Source organism: Pleurodeles waltl, chromosome 4_1, assembly GCF_031143425.1.
Source record: "Pleurodeles waltl isolate 20211129_DDA chromosome 4_1, aPleWal1.hap1.20221129, whole genome shotgun sequence".
In the NCBI taxonomy this organism is placed as follows: Eukaryota; Metazoa; Chordata; class Amphibia; order Caudata; family Salamandridae; genus Pleurodeles; species Pleurodeles waltl.
Genome location: NC_090442.1, coordinates 586,934,032 through 586,952,891, shown reverse-complemented (window position 1 = coordinate 586,952,891; position 18,860 = coordinate 586,934,032). Strand labels below are relative to the sequence as shown.

Genomic DNA, 18,860 nt, shown 5'->3' with positions numbered 1-18,860 from the left:
GGCCTAGCAACAGAAGTACAACAGTAGGACCTTGAGGAACACTGCAGTTAAACACTCAAAAGTTCTTTCACAATGCATGCACACGAGGAAAATTCAGTTACATCACTTTGTCTTCACTCTGCTGAGCCTGTGGGGAGAGAAGATACGCAGGGTAATGATGTGTGAAGGGAAAGAGCAGGAGTGAATGAGCAACATCAGAACAGCACCCATCTTAATTGACTAATATGTCAATTTTGTGAAAATGTGGCACAACTAAATCACATTAATAAACTCACTTACGTAAGTCATGTTAAACTTGTTTCAAGTGCATTAATGTCAATTCAGCATTTGCATATAGGATCCATCATAAAAATCATTACTTATCATTATTTATTTGCAGAAAAATATAAGCGTAGAAAAACATTACTACAACTAGTACTGGTTACAAGGGATGAGAGTGTATGCAGTGTAGTGCGTGTACTGTAATGAATGCCAAATGCAGGGTAGGGTTATTTTTAAAATTATTTCTGTTAGGGCTGGTTAATAGGGAGCTACATGCATTGTTATGATTTGCGCTGAACAAAGTGCACATTGTGGACTGTTTATAAAATCCTTGGCTAAGTAAAACCTTTCTTTTCTTGCAGCAAATTATTTCCTCCCCTCTGGTGATCGCCACAGCCCTCCCTGTGAGTTAGGGCAGGGGAGGGGTATGGCCACCCTGATTCTGCTAAGGTCCAAAGAACTTTTCTGTCGGATGTCCGTGTTTAATTTTGACCACCCAATCGGTTTCCACGTTAGTAATTTATCCTTTCCCTAATAGTGCAATTATACAAAGGTTAACTTTTCAAAACTCCCAGAAACCTCTTTTGAAATGTGTATATATACCTCAAACTGCTAAATGGATTTACACCAAAGTACATTTACATCTTCATATCTTATTTGGTGCAGTTCTGTTTAGCTACAGCGAAGAGCATACATTCTTACAGGACTGAAATGCAAAATGCTATTTTTGAACACTCCCCAAAACCGTTACTCCCCTATCAATCAATACAACTTTTGAATAAAAATGTAGCTGGATTGCACACATTTCTGCCAAAAGCAGGTTCTGCAAACTGTACCAAAAGTATTACCTAACCAAACTATCCTTTCTCAGAGTTAAACCTACAAACCATAACTACAGTTGCTAACACTATACATACACGTGCTATGATATCATCATAGTTTCAGGGCAGCCAGATCTGGGAATATTAGCAGAGCCTAAGTGTTAAAGCAGGCAGGTGGAAAGACGGGTTAAAAGGTTGCATAGTATCCCACAATTGCAAAACACAAACTTAATATTGGTCATACTGAAGCTCTGCATTATGAACAAAAAGATCTAGTCAATTATTGGTTAATAAAGACAAAAAACATAACTAATGATGGTTATACATTTTAGACGTAAACCCCATATTTGGGTTTCAGTTTTTCATCTTGTACCTCATGGAAGCCTCATGTTTCCAGAAGAGGAACATCCTGGCATAAAGGAAAGGATAGGTGGCATCTGGTATCCCTGGCTCTAGGAGAATACAAATCACAATGTGAAAATACTTCCCTCTATGGAGCGGAAGTTTGGGGCCATTAAAATGTTTCACAGTTGAAAGAGACTACTGAAACTGCCACCCAGTACATCAACACTTCCCTTGTACCTGCCTTTGAGATTACTTATATAACATCACAGCCCAAACTGTCACTTTTAATTTTCTCATCTCTAGAAATTCCCTAATGGCATTACACCCAACAGCCCCTCTCAAGTCAGGACCGTGTACAAGCTCTGGTTAGAGGAACGGCTCCTCAAACTCCAACATGACAATTTGACTTTGGCCTGCCAGCCATAGAAGTGTACATGGAAATTTAAACCATTTTAGGTGATGGTACCCCAGTCTCTTTTTTCGGCCTTTGACTCACAAGCCCATGATCTTTCAGCAAAGCTGCATGAAAGACATTACCCATACCAAACCATCAATACAGCCCAAAAACGGGCACGCATCAATCATAGAGAGACATTACTGACAACTGAATCCAAGGACACTGACATTAGCCTTACTTGTGTTTCTGCGTACACACCATTGTCCAATACCTTGAAAAAACTTAACAACTGATGGTTGATACTCCGAAGTGATGGGGTATCACTACCTAAACCTTTGTTTGCCTTTAAAATGACGCATAATATTAAGGACTTGGTCGTGCACACCGGAGCAGTGACAGCCCATCCAGAATTAAAGCAGATGACGCTATGGCGACTCCCACCTATAGTTGGTCATCATCCATGTGGCAATTGTAACGTTTGTTCACTTACCAAACAGGTCAATAGCCTAGACCTGCAACCTATTGGCAGTTGGTGCTTTTTAAAAACACACTAATTGCAGTACCTGTAACTGCATTTACATGATTACTTGTCCCTGTTATTTATGGTATATTAGAATGACCACAAGACCAGTGAAGGTTAGGATTAACGAGCACCGCAGCAACATTAGATGTGGAGGTTCCACAACCAAACTTAGTGTCCACTATCTTGATATAAACACCCCTGATGAATGTGGTGGTTAGTCCTTGATACTCCTAAACATATATCTAAATCTCTATTAGAAAGACAGCAATGCTGGGTGTTTAAACTGGGGACCCACGTCCACGGATTGAATGATGATATCCCATGGATGAGCTTCCCTACTATTACCTGATGGGTTCCTTGCTTATGGTACACTGAGTCCCTGACAGATTGAAATCGCCATCATATCACAGTCCAGAAAGTTGAGCCTCCTCATAGAACACCTTTGTCACTTGACACTTTTGACATACCCTACCCCACATGACTTCCACACGGTCCTTCTTGTGGTGGATTATAAACAGTGTCTCTATTTCCATTTTTCACTAATTCAGACTTCAATATGCTTTTTTGGTAATACAACCTTTATTGTCTGATATATTAGTGTGTTTTCAACATTGGACTTTACGTGATTTATACAGACACTTTGTCTGCATTTTTATTACTAATGCTAGTGTATGTGTCTTTTGTATAAATAATTTTCTGTCGCTCCTATAACCGGGCGACAATGTGTTTTTCTTTTCCTTTCTACCAAACGGCCTTAGTCTGTAGTTTATATCTTTTTTTCCCCCCGACTCAGGGATATGGTTCTTTCTCCGTTTCCTGTATCTAAAGAGTGCGATCTCTGCCATTGAGCACCTTTGCTGATTGGGTGCCCGTGCCATGACTTTTCTATTTGACTTGCTGGCTGCGTTCTCTTTTCGCTTTCCGGGAACGCAGCCCCGGGGTAGGTCTCCAGGCACGGACTGTCTGCTGAAACTGTGAGTAACACTGCTCCCACGGGGCTCCCTCCCCTTTTTTGCACTTTGAGTAACCTCATATCGGCCAAATAGATATTTCCATGGGCGGAAGATGGCGCCCTTTGGATTTCCGATGTATTCCCTGAGTTTTTCGATCATGTAAGCACTTTTGCTGATTTATTGTATATCTAGTCTAGATTGCAAAACAATTTTCTTTCTCTTTAGAGATGGTCTCTTTACTGTCAATTGATAAACACTCACATAGAGCGAAGACATACAGCAAACATCCAAGATTGTTTTGCCCCTATATTTTAGTTGGTCCAGCCTGCGTTTCCGCTGATACATGAGGTTGATACAGATGTAGGGGCTAGTGAAGCGACTGTGCCTCACCTGAGATTACCAACCTACCAAATATTCCTAGTCTGTGTATTTTTATACGTGTATCAACATTAGCTTACACACCATTATACTATCATTAACTCAATTACCTCTGAGTTGACTCCGAGTATGTGTTTGTTTTACAGTATTATTCAACATTTTTCCTGTACTTATGTAGATACAGCGACAGGCCTATGGTACGCTTGTTCCCATGGAGCCCCGTCCCTATTTGAGGATGGTAAGCAGTGATGCGCTTGAATATTCTTTTTCCGCCAAGCATGGCAGCACGTTAGCACTGAGTGCCATGTCACTTTTAATACTTTCTACACATATTCGATGTATTTTTGCATTTGTTTGTGGATCCTAAAATTGGGTGGTCCATATATTTTGTCTTCTTTCCCAGGTGTTGTTCTATCCTGACTATTTCATATGTAGCTTTTTTGAGTAAGTTAATGCATTTTTTTTTACATACATCTTTTTGACACAATGTAATTTTCACTGTAGCTTAAGAGAAGTCTTTTGTGTGTGGTCCTGATGAAGCGCTAGTTGACCCGTTAGGACCTTTTTTAGGCGTGAAGCATGTTGGCCTTCTCTAGTGGTTGAAGTAAGTTCCTTCTTCCATTTTCTTGTTTTTTGGTAGAGTGTGGGAGCATGATCTCCTTCTCACTCTGCAGTAATTTTAATCTTGACCGGGACCCTGCCTTGATCAATAAAATATAGGTTTTGGAGGTTCCCGAGCCAATTTTCTCTTTTTTTGCTCTCTAGCTTTTTCCTTGCCCGTAGGTTTAAATTTATCCCTACTTGCTCCAACCACGGCACAGATTGCCAGTAAAGATTTCCGGCAAAGAGCCCCCTTGTGGGGCCCGTCAGATATTGCAGTGCCAGTATGACGAGGAGCAAGCCCTATGATGAAGCATGACATCTAATGAATGTGTGAGGGCTCCTGCTTCTATATATAGCAGTGCCTAGTGGACGTATGACTACTTTGGAACAGTGTACTTTTTTGTTTTGGTAAAGTATTTGTGAAACACTTTAAATAGCAAAACAGTGAAAACATACCACAAAAGGAGTCCACAACAGAGTCAGGAAATTTGAGTAGATTCTAATAAATAAACCAAGTCCAGAATAACAAAAATCCAATCAGTAAAACCGGAGTTAATTTATTTAAAAGTTTTAAGTAAAAATAGGGCCAAGAAGCACAAGGCACTATTGGGGCTATCTGGGTGCGCCGGACCGAGATAGTCACAATTTCAGGCTGACTATGATGGAGCATGGGTCAGCTACAGGGACCCAGTTAGGCTGGCTAAACATAGTACCTCAAAACTGGGTTGCAAAGCGTGGGATGAATTTGTTTCAAAGATGCATCGCACATCCGAGGCAATCGATCGGTTCCGAGATGCGGTGAGTCTGTGTTGCAAGGTCCTATTCTGTCAGCGTTGAAGCCCCAATTAACAGTGCTTGCAATCTGAATGCCGATGTTGGGGATTCCTTGTGCAGTTGAGGCAATGTATAGGTTCCAATGACTGGTGAAGCTGAGATGCGGAGCCTTTGGCTTTGAGAATGCCATTGATGAGGGAAGCAAGTAGCTGTTCCAGACAAGTGTTGTGCAGTGTCAGTCCCAAAGGCAATGCGCTAAAGCCAAGTTTCGGGATGCAGCAGCGATGCAAGTCTCTTGTGACGGTCCAATCCATGCAGCTGTGGTGATGTCAGTTCTGCCTGAGGATGCGTCGCTCAGCAGAGAGGATGTCTGTTCTGCTGGCAAGCACCTTTTGCCCAGTTTTAAGGGTGCATTACTGGGGTGACACCACTTGGCAGGTTAGACTCTCAGAGGGCAGAGTCCAGGTGCAGAAGCAGGGTGGACGAAAGTCTGTTATGTCCCTGAGCCTTTAGATCAGGAGGCCAGCCAACTAGACCTTGGACTCACACTGGGTTTCGGGTTCAAGTGATGCAGGTCCAGTCCTTCTCACCCAGGCAGAGGACAGCAAGCATCAGGTCAGCACAGCACAGTAAAGCAGGAGTCCAGCAGGGTGCAGTCCAACAGAGTGGAAGTCCTTCTCATATTGGAGAGATGGGCCTTGCAGTAATGAATAACAAATTTACGGGTTTTTCACTACCTGGACATGTAAAACCTAAAAGTACATCTCCTGCTTTTAAGTACCTTGCACACTGCCCTCTGAGCTGTCCAGGTGCTTACCCTGGGGGTGACACATGAAATAAAAAGGAAGGTTTGCGCTAGGTAGATGGTTTACATTGCCAGGTTGAAATTTCAGCTTAAAACTTCACACACAAGCTCTGCAATGGCAGACTTGAGGTATGTTTTAAAAGGCTACATAAGTGGGTCACACAATCAATGTTGTGGGCCAACTAGTAGCATTTAATGTACAGGCCCTGGACACACCTAGTGCACTTTACTAGGGGCTTACAAGTGAAGTAAATATGCTATATTAAATGTCTGTGTAACCTTTAATTTTATATATTTTTATTTTTCATGTGTTTTTATGGGTACTACCTTAAATACATCACTTTGTATGATTGAAAAGGTCTACTTCACTTGTTTTATTGAGGCTTATTTTGCAATGTGGCGTTTGAAGCATATACAAACAGCTATTTTTTTCATACTTACAGAACTGTCTTGGAGAGTAGCAATTACGGGTTGAGTCGAGGCCTGCCCTCCACCTGGGCCACAATTGGCACTACATAGGTGAACAAATAATGGAGATGTTTTAGTGTGCAGTGCCATGTCTTATTATCTGTGTTTGTGGAAGAATAACATTGAAACTGTAAATCCACGTGGAGAGCCAGCCTTACTAGTCTTATCCACTCTATGTATTTGTGACATTCGAATTTGGATTGGCATTTAATTACTTTACATAGGGAAAAATAGTAAAAAGACTACTTTTATATAAAAAGTAATTTGCATTTTCTGTCTGTTCATGGAAAAAACTTTTGTCACCTGGTACAATGGATGGAATTTATAATGAAATATGTAAAATAATTTAACGTCAATATGTGTTGTCTTGTAGAGTTTCTAAAGTTGTAGTAATTTTCTGTTTTGTTTGTTTTTCTTCGTCCTGTTTTAAGAAGAATGAAAAGTGAATACCTTAGGAGAATACCGAATGGACGATATAAATTAGGTAATGTATTAAATCTTCAAATTTATCACCGTGCTTGTGTGCGCCTACTACTGCCAGCCCATCAAATGTATCCCCTAATCACTGTACATATTTTAAATCTGTAATGTATTATTGCAGTCATTTCAATTGTATACACATTTATTTTTTAAACTTAAACTATTGTACCGTGCAAATAATAGTCTGTGTGAAATAATGCAAAAATGAAGCAAATGGGGTTGCACTGAAATCAGACAGGCAACATAAAATAGACACGTTTTTTAAAACTCTTTACAGATCTCATTTTAAACTCCACATCAAAGTCGCCTTGGCAAAGCCAAATAGTTTTAACTTTCGTGCAGACAAGATTTCAGTATTGACGCGCACAATAAAACTCCATCATTCAGGTTAGCATATCTTTTAGGGTAAAGCATGAGAGAGGAGTGGGGTGCTAGGGGCATACTTGGGGTGGGTAGTTGCAAAGAACGTCTGCTTCAGTTTAAACTTGAAGGCTCCTTTATTCTGTCTACACTCTTGTGATTTTTCTTCGTAAGAAGTCTGCAGCAGTACAGTTTGCTTAATAACTGATGTAAATTCTGACTAACATAACCCACAATTACTAAAGTCCTGTCATTCTTCTGGTGGACTGCACCAAGTGCACTTGAGTCCTGGAGCTTCCTGTAGGATAACTGGACAGGCATAATTTTCACTGTGGGCTCTTATGAGCATGTCTGCTGCCTTCTTTGCCCCAGAACTGAAGTGCACCTTGGGCAGTATTATGTCAAGTGTTCCAGGAGGACAAAGGGGTGTGCGCTTTCTTTGTGTGCCCCGGGGCAACATGGTATTACAGAAGAGGGTTATATGGTGCCTTCTGTAATACTAATAGCTCTAGCATACGTGTTGCATCAGAGGGATCTTGAGAGAACATTCACACATATGTATGGGGGAGTGGCCCTAAGCTAGAACGTATATATATTTAATAAACCCAACAGTACTGTGTGTACGTGAACTTACTGATAAGTGCAAGTGTGATGGAGTGGATCTTGCTGCACTTCTCAACCAGGACAGGTGGTACTTTGGTGTGGTTGGGCCCCATAACTTCTCCCGTTATCAGTCCCTTACTGCCTGAGGTCCCAGGGTATTCTGTAGCTCGCCTTTCTGGGTCAGGTGTGGAATGGTTCTTCTGGGATACAGGATATACCAATATGCCACTGACAAGTTATCTTAGTCCAGCGCTGTATCCCTTGGCATTGTTTGTGCCTGGGACCCATTGTCTCCCCTGGGTAAAGCAGCACTGTTTACAGGCAGGCAAGGTAGCAGACCTCCTTTGCCAAAGCGGTATCCTCAGATTTGAGGGGCTGGCACATTAGTCTTATAGGAGGGTCTCTACCTTTGAACCAAGGCCTCTTCACACTGGGCAGCTGCCATGAGAAGAGTGGAAAAAAAAGCAGCATGTATGATCCTATAAAAGGATGCGACACAGTGGCTGCCTCAGCACAGGATTGCAGTACTAATATAACCCTTTCATATAGGAACCAATCCCTATACACCCAAGACAATAAGGATAAGGGGCTACCTTAGGACTTCACTTTTCTAGAGCACTATTTCAAGCAGGGGAGAGGGTAAGATAGCAAGTAGAACTATAGATCCAGAGTGCTGTGGTGATGGAGTGCCCTCTCTTCCACAGGACAGAGAAACATATCAGGGTACACCACTTCCTAACAGGAGACTGTAGTGTTGTGGTTAAACCTGTAACCACGACCAGAGAGCGCTAGGACCTCGAGGACAATACAAGGTCCTATGAGGGTCGAGTGTCGGAACAGGAAAGCGATGAGGCAGAAAGGAAAAGGGGGAGACTGGGAGCGGACGCATGCAGGGAAGAAGGAAATAAACAAAGATAACCCTACCTTGTGTGTCGTGGTCTTCTACTATATGTTGTGTGCTGTGGTCTTCCTCCACTACACGTCAACTGGAGACGAAGGTAAAACAAAGCATACGCGACACCTGAAGCCTACCCCGGGTGCATCTACACGCAGCGCGGTCCGCAGCGTATCGCCATCACTACCATATCGCGAAATCGGGAGTCCACCCTGATCGCGCTGAGTACACTCCATATTCCAGGAGGAGGCACTGGGAGCCCACCCCACCTACCTCCACTTGTCGCATTACATCTCCGGCATCAGCGCCCAACAGGAGGTAAGAGGTCCGATTTCACAGCCTCTGCAGCATTCGATCCAAATCTCACAATGAATCTTGTAAGATTTAAGTCTTCCTGGTGAGCATTTTGAAGTCAGTCAGCTCAGCCAATGAGCTGCAAGAACTAGGGGGAGGCTATTTTGAAGTCAGGCGTCCATACACAGAAGACTCACTGTAAAGACATACAAGCTCACAGGAGGGAGCAGAGGGGGCATACAACTGTGCAGAAGCACCGCAACGCTGCCAGTGAATCACTAAGACCATAACTCTGCCCCCCAGTCACCTCCCTCACACATGACTGGCTGACAGTATCGTTGACACATGACATGTCCACGTCACCAGGCTCAACACGACGCACAGGCCAGAAAATGGATGGGACTGTATCCGTGGCGCTCAACATGTACAGACCCATCATATTGTGGGTTTCATTCCTGCACCCGCCGGAACTGCTCGTCCTTGTGTCAGGAGGAGGCATGGGCCTCCACTGGCAGGACTGGTTAGAAGACTTCGAAAACTTCATGAAAGGATCACAAGTTACTGATCCTGTGCAACAGCTCATTGTGCTATGCAACCTCATTGGTAAAGAGGTTGGGCAGGTCATCAAGGAGCTGCCAACAGACACAGCATCATCGTATTCAGGGGTCCGCAAGGTGCTTAACAGGAAATGTCTTCACAAAAGGAACATAGACTATGAAGGCTAAAGGTTCAACCTAGTATCTCAGGAGAAGGATGAGTCTGTGAGGGAGTTAAACTCGCGACTAAAACTCCTAGCCTGATACTGCGCTTTTGACACGTTCCCAACGGAAGATGCTCTTCGTCTGCGGATCATTGAAGGATGCCAATCCGAGTTCCTGCACAGACGCCTCTTAAACAATACTTATTGGATGACATAGAAGAAATGACGAGGGTCAACGATCAAGCCAGGAACACGCAAAGAAAATGGAAGTAGGAAAGATAAAGAAACAAGAACAGGCATTCAGGCTTCAAAATTGTCAGAGGGTGTCACAGTGTCTTTTCCTCTGGATCTGCACATTGCTGAACAAAAGGCCCACCTTCCGGCGTCACCAACTTAGAAAGCTATTATAGCACAGAGTTCTGATGAAGCCAGTCGGGGGGAAGAGAATTAGGGTAGGGAACAGCAGGGAGAGAGATCTGAAAAGAAAAGGTTAGAACAAATATGCACTTACTCATTCATAGAAATATAACTCATCAATAGACTCTTGACTAAATGCGTCTCCGATATCAGATGGAGACCCCTTTTGAAATGAGGGCAAAGCCCCTTCTTTGAATCACGGAACAAGAATAAACTACGACCTCAGAACCAAGTGATGGTAAGAGCTTTGGACTATGATCATACTCAGAATATCAGTCCTGTAACATCTATGCATTCATAACATAAACCTTTGATCATGACCTAGAAAATCTCAAAGAATTAAATATGCTTTTCACATATTTTGCTTTCCAAAAAACAATGAAAACTGATTTGCTTATCTCCAAAAATACTTTCACATTCACAACTATATAGGCCGAAAAGTTTTTACTCATTGAACTTGAAGCGCTTTACTTATAATACCAGGAAGCGCTTTTACTTGTCTTGCCTGAAGCACTACGCTCGTTATGCTAAGGGGGCACTTTACTCATGTGGCCTGAATCACTTTGATTGTTGTGCCAAGAGGCTCTCACTCCTGTGGAGTGAAGCGCTTTGATTGCCGTGCCAAGAGCGCTTTTCATCTGTGGACTGAAGCGCTTGAATTGGCGTGCCAAGAGCGCTTTTCATCTGTGGACTGAAGCGCTTGAATTGCCGTGCCAAAAGCAATTTACACCTGTGGACTGAAGCGTTTGAATTGCCGTGCCTAGAGCGCTTTACATCTGTGCTCTGAAACACCTTTGATCGTCACGCCAAGGCCGCTGTACTCTGGAAACTGAAAACGCTTTGCTCGTTGTGCTAAGGGGCGCCTTACTTCTGGAAGTAATGACTGACTCCAAAATTGGATTCATCTAGGCCTTACCGCTACAAGTACGACCTACTTGTTTTTGAATTCACCAGGTAAATAAGGATACTTTGATTGGATGGCCCTCTGCCATGCATGAACTCTGCTCTTCTTCAGAGAAGCCCCCACGTGGTCTGACTGCATCAAAGTCTTCAAAATAGTGAGCAACGTGCTTGGGTGTGGCTGGGCTTTATAGGCCTGCCACACCCCAAGATGGCTGCTGCCTCTAAAAACATGGGAATTGTAGTCCCTTCATGGAATAGCACTGATAAGTGCATCTTGTCCACCAATGTCCTGAACCTGCAGCTCTATGAGCTTTGCCACAGAGCAGACGACTCTGATGGCCACCTTTGGAACAAGAGGGGATGACAAGTGGTGCGCATAAAGCACCACAGAGCAGCGCAGCGGACTTTTAGGCAGTACCTGGACCACGCATGGCCTTATTCCTGACAGAAAGAACGCCAGTCCCCAGAACGCCAGACGATACAGAAATCCACAAAATATCCCTGACAAACAGGATGTCGCCACAGCCCCGATAAATGGGGCCAAAGAGAGTCCCAGCTGAAATGCTATTGCTGTGGCCAAGACTTCCCGCTCACTGATCAGTGTCCCACGTTGGGTCAACAGTGCCGCCACTGTGGCAAAGAAAACTACTTCGAAAAGGTGTGCCAAGCCTCACAAAGAGCATACAGCAGAAATCCTGGGAGCCTAGGTCTCATCACCATACGAAGGCTGTGCATGACTGATGAGATCGCTCCACCAGCTCATCCAGGGCAAGCCAACACTTGCATGACACCTACGAATCAAGACGCTCGGATTCCCGTGAATCACGATCTCTCTCACCAATCTCACAAGACAGTGAGGAGTACATTTGCATGGTCGCTGACCAAGACAGAATAAAGAAATACCGAGGGTGCATTTCCGAATGGGAACACATTCCACTATACTTGTAGTAGACAGTGGTGCATCCCTTAATTACATCAGTGTCACAGAGTACAATAGGATGAACCCGAAGTCAAAACTACACAAAGCAGTTGTGCAGGTCTATACGTGGATGTCCAAAGACCCTCTGCCATGTTCAGGGCAAATTCAGACTTCTCTCACCTACAAAGATAGGACAATACAAGCTCAGATTCATGTGACTGAAGGCCCAGAAGCGGATTTCCTCCTCAGTTTACCCACAGATGAACAACTGAGGCTGGTGGAGATATTATAGCGAGTGGAGGATGAATCGGACATGGTATGCAGGTTTCCAAAACTATTAATGGGACTAGGGAAGTTGGCCCACTTCAAAGTCTGCCTGCATATAAATGAACAAATAACACCAGTGGCTCAGCATCCTAGGAAGATACCCCTTCACCTTAAACAAGCAGTTGAGGACGAATTGAGAGACCTCCTCAGGGCGACATCATAGAAAGAACTGGGGGACCCACCCTGTGGGTGTCCCTGGTGGTGGTGGTGCCTAAAAGAGGATCCGGCGGAAAGTGCACCTATGTGTGGATATGAGAGCTCCAAACACAGCCATTGAACGGGAAAGACATCCAGGACCCCACATCAGGGACGTGATCACGCTACTCAATGAGGCAAAGGTATTCTCAAAGCTGGATCTAAACAAGGGCTATCACCTGCTCGAGCTCCGCGAAAGTTCACGCTACAGCACCACATTTTCAACGCATCAAGGGCTATTTCGGTACAAACAGCTTTGACAGATCATCGGCAGCTGAGATATCTCAAGAAGTGATCAGGAGAATAATTCTGCACATTCCCAAAGCCCATAACTATAGTGACAACATCCTTATATTTGGAGCCACGGTCAAAGAACATGACAAAGCCCTGGATCAGGCATGTCAGGCACTTCTGGAGGCCAACCTAACCCTTAATAAGGACAAGTGCGAGTTTCACAGGTCCACACTCAAATTCAATTGGACAAATTTTCTCAGGTGATGGGATGAGGCCAGACCCTGAGAAAGTCAAGGCCCTCACTGACCCCCCCCCCCCCCCCCACCCCCAGGGTGCAGGAGCTACTGCGCCCAGTACATCAAGGACTACGCTACCATCAGCTATCCTCTCAGAGCTAACCAAAAAAGGTCAACCTTTCTGGTGATCAGCAAGATGTGATCAAGCATTTAATGCGATCAAGGACACTGTTGAGGCAGCCAGCAATCTGGCATACTTCAATCGACTGAGATCACCGTAGATGCAAATCCGGTGGGACTTGGGGCCATCCTAAGTTAGTATGACAAAGACAGCGATCAAAGACACATAGTAGCATATGCCAGCGGCATCTTGACTGGCTCTGAGAGTGCATACCCTCAGCTGGAAAAGGAGTCTGGCCATTGTCTGGGCTTGCAAGCATTTTCACATATTCATATATGGGAAACGCTTCACACTCATTACAGACCATCAAGCATTGATAACCATATTCGTAAATCCCGAGCCAAAATGTCCCCCAGGATTGAGCGGTGGGGCATTCAGCTGCAAGAATACAAGTACACCATCATACATAAGCCCAGAAAAGCAGTGAATCCAGCAGACTACATGTCACGACGCTCCAGAGCATACTAGGCAACTAAACCATCACTAGCAGAGGAATACATTAACTTCGTCATTGCTCAAGCAAGACCACAGGCAGTCCCCCTTGAAGCCATAATTGAGGTAACTACAGCGGATGACACACTACAAGACGTAACGCAGCGCATAAGAACGAACGGGTGGGGCCACATGGAGGAGCCCAAAAACAATCAACTCGTGGACCTCAGGGAGCTAACCTCCTTTCAACACGTAAAGGATGAACTGTCCGTTGCAGAGGATGGTCTACTGCTCAGATTTTAAAAAAAAATTGTCATCCCAAAGAGTCTATGCCAATGGGTGGTTAACCTGGCTCATGAGGGACATCAAGGCATAGTAGCCACAAAGAGCCCTACGGGAGCATGTCTGGTTCTCTTCCCTGGATGTGATGGTTGAAACTACACTAAAAGACTGTCCACAGTGCCAGCTGGTCAGCGGAGAAGAACCTCCAGTGCCACTACAAATGTCTAAAATACCAGACAGAGTCTGGCAACAAGTGGCAGCAGACTTCTTTGGCCCACTACAGTCCGGCAAATACATTCTAGTTATAATGGATGAATATTCCTGATTCCCAATCGCACAACAAATATCGCCCGCCAGGGCAGCCACTACCATACCAATACTGGATGAAGTTTTTGCAGCATGGGGAATCCCAGAAGTAGTCAAGACTGACAACGACCCTCCGTTCAATAGTCAAGAGTTTGCCGAATTTGCCAGACACCTCCGTTTCAGACATCGAAGAATCACCCCCCTATGGCCCCAGGCCAACGGGATGGTGGAGAGGTTCATGGTCACTCTGAAGACCATGCAACAGCTGAACTGGCCAGAAGGGATGTCCAGGCAGCACTGAATGTAGTCCTAAGGGCATACCAAACCACACAAACAAATTTCTGGCCACTCATGCTCGGCCGTACTGTGCATACCAGAATACCCATCTGGGAAAACTCAACTCATTGGGTACGGACAGCCACTGATCACAACGAACTAGCAGAGATGGGCAGAACCAAGAAAGTACAAATGAAGGTATATGCGGACAAGCGTCGGAGGGCTGAACGGACAACAACCTGTGAAGGAGATTGGGTACTCATCAGACGAGAACAAAGGAGAAAATCAGACAGTTGATATCACAAGCACCCACTGCAAGTAATAAGACAAAAAGGCACAATGGTTATTGCTGCTTTGGAGGATAAGAGGGTGATTCTGAACATTGCCCACTTCAAGAAATGCAACGCACCACCCAAAGAAGCAACGTCAGGAGGGGACAGCGATGCCACAGAGGATGTTCCCACGTTAGCCTCGACACCAGGTCTCGTCAGCTCTTCGGTTGTTGGGGAACCTACACCCCTCACCTCAGCAAGTCGACTTCAGGATGCTCGTCACATGCCTGCATGGCTCATAGAAGAAATAGAATAGACGAAGTCCCGAAACAAACACATCTGTGCAAGCAGGGGGATGTAGTGTCACTGGTTAAACCCATAACTGTGACCAGAGGGCGCTAGGACCGCAAAGACAGTAAGATGTCCTGCGAGGGGCGAGTGCTGGAACAGGAAAGGGAGGGGGCAGAAAGGAAAAGGGGAAGATGCGGAGCGGACACATGCAGGGACGAGGAAAATAAACCACGATAACCCTACCTTGTATGTCCTGGTAGTTTTCTACTACACATTGTGTGTTGTGGTCTTCCTCTACTACACTTCAGAGACCACTACTACATCTAAGGCCTTGAAAGTCTTCACAGATCACACAAAAAGAAATGGACTGAGCATGAGTCAGACTCTGAGCAATATCCTTGGAATGTACCATCTGTGGAATAACAATAACTTTGAATCATCTATCCTGCACCGTGGTGCTTCACAATCTCCTAATACGCGATGCATATCTGAGCATGCATAGTAGTTTTGGCAAAAAAAAAAAAAAAAAAAACATTCACTGTGATGAGAAAGCAGATCCAACAACGTTAAACAACGGTACTGCAGTTCTCACTGGTGTGTTTCTTGTTTCCAAGCATGACCTAATGTCTGGCTGCCACCAAATGTCACTGAGCTCAGCAATATTTATTTAACCACCTTTTTGATAAATGTTATATTTTATATTAATTTGATACAAACACCTTGACATCTATTTGAGCAGAAGTTCTCTCTGCTGCACAGGGAGTTCAGGGCTATAGTGATAGCCTGATGTATGCCAAAGGTGTCAAGCACAAGACTACACTAGTGTGCATCCTACAATGCCAAAAGATTATAGACCAATACCCAAACAAGTCAAATGTGAGTTCCTGAAGGTATACACGGGTTATTTTTGAAAGTCTGCATCAGCACACATCACGGTCTTTTCAAAAGGTTTGCCAGTGTTTTGTTCTCAATCTTGTCTCTGCCCTTCCAGAAGTCATCCTCTACTTCCGATTAGAAAGAAGCTAAAACCAAGACTTTTCAGGTGGTGAAGGATACTTGTAAAACTAAGAACACTGTTGTGCACTGTGAGCTCCCCTCCATAACAACTACATTGTCTGTGGGTGCCAGCCACATGGATTAGATATCATCTTAAGGCAAAGCTATGATGCTTGGCAAGATGGCATAATTGCCTACATCAACAGAAAGTGCACTACTATAAAATATTATTCATAGATTAAACTTAATTTACTCAGATTGCAGGGCCTTTCATCTATTCCTGTCCTTTCACTTGTACATCATATTAGCAGATCTTAAACAGTTAGCACCTAATCCTCTGCTCTTGATCAAAAACTAGATGATTTAGAGACACGATTTAGAGGATGATGTCCTATACAAATCGGTGCTAGAGTGACCTGTGTTTTTTCATATGAGATCCACAAAAAGTGGCAGCATCAGAGATTATGCGCACATGACAAAGCTGTATGTGTTGTTTATAGGTGATTATGCCTTGCCTCAACTGATTGTGATAAAGAAACTGTAGAATGTATGGCAGATGCGTACAAATAGATAGCTGTAGAGTCACTCCCAGATGACTCATGGGGGATGGTAATTCAGGGTAAACTGTCATTGATCAATAGTAGTATATATTTGTGTGTACATCAGCATATGTATTGTGTAGGCCCTGCCTTTTCTTTGCTTCGGTTCCTGATTTATCAAATGTATGCCTTGATGCTCCTCCAAGTAAAGGGCATTCTAAGTATTTTGCAGTCTGTACCACGTGTCATGATTGATACTTTGCTTTCTGTACCTGCTCCATGTGTCCACTACACACACACATGCCTCAGAAACAACACTATTTTGTTTGTTGTGTACCTGTACAATGGTACAATAAATTCTATACTAGAGAAGAGTATTCAGTAGACATTTGTGTTTTGAAAATCAAACCCATCAGAACTTATGCACTTGAAAGGTTATACAAAAAATGAGTTCTACTCTGAGAATCTCTCATGGAGAGTAATGAAGGCGGCACATTCTGGTTGGCTGAGGCAAGGTCCTAGCCAGGCAGAACCTACAACTCCCATATGTACGTTTATAAAGTTTGTGTTCAACGCACATGAATTACCACATGAACATCATGTACATTTTGTCATAAATTACATTCAGAAAGCTCACTAATAACACAAGGCCCACCAGTGTTAATACAACATCAGCAGTATGTACATGTGAGAAAAACTATACTTTCTATCCCCCCACCAACAAGCGGTACTACTAAGCTGGCAGCACGAGACCCACTCCAGCGAGCACCCCAGCTCAATATAAAATATTTGTCAAATGCATTGTGGTTTCCAGCGATAGCAGCAATATATATACAGAGAATTATAGCACTTTTGAAATAGCTTGTGGCCTAGGCTTCACCAGTAAACGTCAATGTCAACCGCTATTGCAAACAATGTGAACGGAAATGCTACCACACGGTGACACTCACTCCACACCGCTATGCGGTGCTAGGGACATCATTAACATTAGCATACATGCACTCTCACATAATCGCTTCCAGCACCCTAATGTGATGATCTAACAGCCAGCAGGTCAGGTGTAAATGAGTTTGCAGATCCTCTTGGACCCAAACCTTCCCCCACCCCCAACTAAATCCTGCCCCTACAGAGTTCAAAATTATGCCTCCTTTCCCTTGATAATATTTTGCTTGTGGCCAGTGGCTACACTTAGGATCCCGGGGTAAAGGTACAGAGGAAGAAAGACTGGCTGATCAGACAACAATCGTAAATGGAGGTTTGGTCCCCACTTGAAGTTCACTCAGTGGTCTCCATACCGGTCTTCCAGCATGGGCCCCGGTCTGCAAAGCACCGGGGGAAGGTTGCCTTGGGACACGCTGTTCACAGTGGTGCCCAGTCAAGCCAGACAATTCACTTCAGATAGGTGCCAATCTGGCACCTCCCAGGACAGGAGGCACCACATCTGGGGGGCAATGAATTGGACTACCCTAGTGTCCTGGTTGCACACGAAGAGTTTACCAAATTCCATGACCTCCTGGTATGGGCACAAGGTCTTGTGTGTGATGACCGGAGTTGCATTACACTTCCTAAATGCACAACCAAAGTGCTCAATGCAGGGCCTCCCTGGGATGAGGCCCAACGTCTGATGTGCAATGACTTGAGTCGCACCAAACAATTCCACTCATTCACAAAATGTTACCAATGCCGTGCATCCCTGGAATGAGGCAGAGCGTCTTGTGCACGATGACTGGAAGCCCACGAGACAATCCCCCTTGCACATGACAAGTTCCAGTACTGTGTCTCCGTGGAATGAGGCATAACTTCCGGTGTGTGATGACTTGAGTCGCACCACACAATCCGGCTTGCAAACAAAATGTAACCACTGCAGCACCTCCTGGGAATGAGACACCACGGCTGGTGTGCAATGACTTCAGTGGTACCAACCAATCTGATCATACGCACAGAGGCGCCAAGACCGGAGTATCGCATGAGGTAGAATGCAGCACTGCTCTGCGATATTTATGCTCTAAAACAACGGTCTCACAAACTTTTTAGACCAGTGCAAAAATGACGCACTCAGGTTGGCTTGTTCAAAGATGACACCCTTCTTTTCTGAAAATCTCCCATGGTTCTGCAGAAAATCCTGGATTGCTTTGAGTGTTTCTGTAAGCAGAGGGTCCTGGAAATAAATGTGGTCAAGGCCGAGTTCATGGTCCTGAATCCAGGACAAGCGACTAGGGGTAACCCAGCACTTTCAGGTACTCCACTTGAGCAAGTGCACACTTTTGCATATTGGCAATTACATCAACAGAGCACCTTGAGTGGCAAGCTCATTGTACACAACACAAGCTTAAATTGGAGCAAGTGGCAGGAGGAATTATCAAGATGTCCTGTAGTTCACAGTTCATCCTGCAC

At 44.4% G+C, this 18,860-nt stretch overlaps 1 long non-coding RNA gene across 1 annotated transcript in view; it reads left to right on the top strand.

Moving 5' to 3' along the window:
• The window catches only part of LOC138288543 (uncharacterized), a 261,421-nt gene that overhangs the window by 230,943 nt on the left and 11,618 nt on the right, over window positions 1-18,860 (top strand). The window contains exon 5 of the long non-coding RNA XR_011202448.1: window positions 6,760-6,812. This is a non-coding gene — a long non-coding RNA (uncharacterized lncRNA). The remainder of the gene's footprint in view (window positions 1-6,759; window positions 6,813-18,860) is intronic.